Below are 4659 nucleotides of genomic sequence, written 5' to 3'. Positions count from 1 at the left end.
AATAGATTTTATCATTGTTATTATAATTATCATTGTTATCATCATCATCATCATCATCATTATCATTATTATTAGCATCATGGCTGTTATTACTATCATTATCACTGTTATTATTATTATCATTATCATTATTGTTATCATTATTATCATTATCATTATTTTTATCATTATTATTATTATAATTACTATTATTTATCATTATCATTGTTATCATTAGTAGTTATTGTTGTTTTTTCTATTAGTATTATTATTATTATCATTATCATTATCATTATCATTACCATTACCATTATCATTATCATCATTATCATTATCATCACCCTCATTCTCCTCCTCATCATCATCATTATCATTATAATGATTATTATTGTTATTATTCTATCATTATCATTATTATCATTATTACTATCACCATTATTACTATCTTTACAACTACTATAACTACTATCATCACCACCACCATTATCGTCTTTTAATCCTAATACTAATACTAACATTTTAATAACTATTCATTGTATTCATTACCTGTATTAGCATCAGATTATTACTAATATTATCAATGTCATTTGATATATGACGATAATAGTATTGTTATCATTATAATAATCACTCTAGTTTATTCACATATTTCAGAATTACGTATTTTGGTATATATTCTTTTTTTTTTCGTAATTATTGTTGAATTCATTGTTATTATAATTACCAAAATTAATGTTAGTATTAATGATCAACATATCAATGTTAACCAAAAAAAATATATTTTTTTTTTTACTGTGATTATTATGTTCTAATGAGAATGATTGTGAAAATAATTATCTTTGTACTATTGTTGTTGATAATAAAGCCACAATGATGATAATCATGATAAGAAAAATAAAAATCGTAATTATTACCATTATTGCTATCATTAAAATCAGTAATGACTATCTAACAAAAAACATAAGCATACTAAAAAAAGATATAATAACAGTGACATTATCAATACTAATATTTTTTTTTTTTTAAATGACAATAAAAACGCCCGTAATAATATGAAAATCATAATAATTATGATAATGAGAATAATAATAACGATCGAACTTTAACCTGCGAATGCAATAAGAAATATATATGTTGCAATGGCTAATATTTATATAAAATTTACGTCGACGTGTATATATCTTCCCACTGCAACAAGTAAAGGAAAGTTGCTTCCATTAACCATTCATATTTTCTTTTTTTTTCATCTTTCTTTGTAACTCGTTTCTCGGCAGTTCCTTAATTTTTTTTTTTTTTTTTTTTTTTTTTTACTAGATCTGGGTGTTTCCTCATCTCTCTCTCTCTCCCTCTCTCTTTCTCTCTCTCTCAGATTCTCTCTCTCTCTCTCTTTCTCTCTATCTCTCTCTCTCTTTCTCTCTCTCTCTCTCTCTCTCTCTCTCTCTCTCTCTCTCTCTCTCTCTCTCTCTCTCTCTCTCACTCTCTCTCTCTATCTATCTATCTATCTATCTATCTACCTCTCCCGCAAATCATTAAATGTAATTACGAGTTAAATGTTCCTCAATAACCTTATACCCTCAAACAGATGAAATTCCCAATCTAAGAAAAAAGGAAAGGAAACGTATTTTCAGGACTTATCTTAATGACATCACTGTTAACTTGACATCCGAGAAGCCCATCTGTGTTTTCCCGTAACCGCCCTTTTCCCTTAGCGGAAGTGCATTGCATTCTCGTCGAGACGTTTTTCAGTGTACTCCTCTCTCTCTCTCTCTCTCTCTCTCTCTCTCTCTCTCTCTCTCTCTCTCTCTCTCTCTCTCTCTCTCTCTCTCTCTCTCTCTCTCGCTCTCTCTCTCTCTCTCTCTTAAAGCGATGTATTCATTTTTTCCTGAAATACTTTTCGAAATGGGATCAGTTTAGAAGATTTGTTTTGTTTTTGTTTTTGTTTTGTTTTGGTTAGAATTATGAGATGTATTTATAACATAACGAAATATATAATATTTGAAGGTTTAGGATTATTATCGTTAAAATCGTTGTCGTTATCATTAGCATCATGATCAATTACGATCATTATTACTATTATTGTTATCACTATGATTATTATTAGAGTTGCTGTTGTTGTATTTGTTGTTATTTTGTTATCATTATTATTATTGTTGTTATTATTATCATTATCATTATTATTATCATTATCATTATTATTGTTATTATTATTATTATTATTATTATTATTATTATTATCGTTATAATTATTATTAACACTATTATTATCATCACTATTATTATTATTATTGTTGTTGTTATTATCATTATTTTTTCCATCATCATCATTTTCATCATCATCATTATTATTGCAATTATTATCCAATTTCATCATCATTATTATTGCAATTATTATCCAATTTCATCATCATCATTATCAATTTTGTTTCTATCACCATCATCATTATTATCATTACACTTATCATCAGCATCCTCATACTCATTATCGATATGATAATTATTACTATAATTACTGTTACTATCATTATCATTATCATTACCATTATCATCATGGCTCTTATTATCATTATCTATTATTAACTATTTTGTTTCTATCCTTATTTTTCTTATAATTCATCTTATTTATTTCTTATTATTCATCTTATTATTTTATTTAACACTTATTATCGATTCCCTTTCAACGTTTTCTTCCTCCTTTCATGCCTTTTCTTCTAATGATAATTATTCCTAATTTGACGATTTTAGGATCTCCCTTTATTGATCTATCTCTCTTATCTATTTCTCTTTATCAAGGCCGGTTACCTCTACTTATCACTTCCAGAATATTCCCTTGCAATTCATATATATTTTCTTTCTTTTCTTTTTATAGTTAATAGTATGGAATTCAGTAACCGGGTGCCCTTCCTGACACTAACTTTTAACGAAACACACGATACTCTCGATGATTAATTTTAGTGTTATTGTTATCATTATTCTTATTGTAGTTATTATGATTCTTATTTTTCTCGTTATTTCATGTTATCATTGTTATCTATGTTATCATCGTTATTCATGTTATCGTTGTTTATGTTATTGTTATTTACTGTTATCATCGTTTTTGATGTTATCCTCGTTATTCATGTTATTGTTATTTCTGTTTCATCGTTATTCATGTTATTGTTATTTCTGTTTCATCGTTATTCATGTTATTGTTATTTCTGTTTCATCGTTATTATCATTGCTTTTATTATGGGTACGTGATCTGATCCTAAACGAGCGATAATGGTGATAATCAAGAAAATGGAGAGTGCGTCGATTAGGCCGAAAAGGGTCGAATTAAAAAGAAAAATGAAGACTCAAAAAGGGTTAGAGAAAAACTGGTACGTCTCCCTTTATAAAATTTGGCAAGCGCTGTTATAGGTATTATTCCAAAGGTTTCTCGACTTCAATAAAGCATTTGTTCTTTCTTTTTCTTCTTCAGAAAACCCTTTACGCGTATAGATTTATATATATATATATATATTTATTTATTTTATTTTCTATTGATGTTTTATTAATATTATAATATATATATATTTCTTTTTTTTTTGGGGGGGGGGGCGGTAGAAATATTATGTGATTATATTTTTGCAGCCTTTTTTCTTCAACCTTTGCATAGTAGCATATCGGACTCTTCACGCTGTTGCATATGTGATTAGATATAATTGGATAGAGAGAGAGAGAGAGAGATAAAGAGAGAGAGAGAGAGAGAGAGAGAGAGAGAGAGAGAGAGAGAGAGAGAAGGAAAGTAAGAATAAAAGAGAACAGCGCGTTTACTTTCTGTTGACAAATAATGTAATCATGGACGAAGATGAATTATTACAATAACTATAGACAGCATGCAATTCAAAATGCTTTTCTGTGCGTTTGGAACCGGCTTTATCGACCAGTTATATGATAATACACCAGGAAAAAAACAACATCGTTTTAACTCTGAAGAAGTCGCAATGTCAGAGTGATAAATACATCTTCACCAGCTGCCTTGCCTCAAATCAAATCCACGTCATTGCAGACTTCTCTTCCCCATTGTCCTGAAACCAAAATGATTTTCGGGTTATTTTACGCCTAAGCATTTTGAGACTCTGAGATGGGATGACCTTGGGTCAAGGGGCTTTTGGGAATGTATTTAGGGGCGTGTTGCAAGTTAATAAATGACTGCTAATAATCTGCAGACCTGTTGACCGTCATAGAAGCGAGACTTCTTTTCCAGGACGAGGACGTGTGTATATAATACACTGCGTGTATTATATACACGCAGTTTTCATTCATACATCATTTTTTGTGTGACCACAATTCTTGGTAGGATCAAGCAGATCCTTGGCACCGTATTACCTTCCTCATGAAACCATGAAAACTCCAAAATACTGGGTACGAGAGAGAGCTTTGGTGCAGCAAGACAATACTTTATCCAGTCGTTTGGAAAACAACAACATCTCCCCTTGTTCGAATAATACAGGTATCGGATTTGGACTGTGTGGCATATAACACTCATGCATGTGCCGTTACCATGCAGTTTACACTCGAACAAGCCCTCACATAACAGAGTGAATGTCGGCCGCACACAGTACTTGACCCTAGGCCTCGGGATATCCGTGCCACCAGACAACAATCTCCTGACCTCCATTAACTATCTGCATATGAAGATAGGAGTCTCGCCAAAACAAC

Source organism: Penaeus chinensis, chromosome 35, assembly GCF_019202785.1.
Source record: "Penaeus chinensis breed Huanghai No. 1 chromosome 35, ASM1920278v2, whole genome shotgun sequence".
NCBI lineage: Eukaryota > Metazoa > Arthropoda > Malacostraca > Decapoda > Penaeidae > Penaeus > Penaeus chinensis.
Note: the sequence above shows the minus strand (reverse complement) of the source record.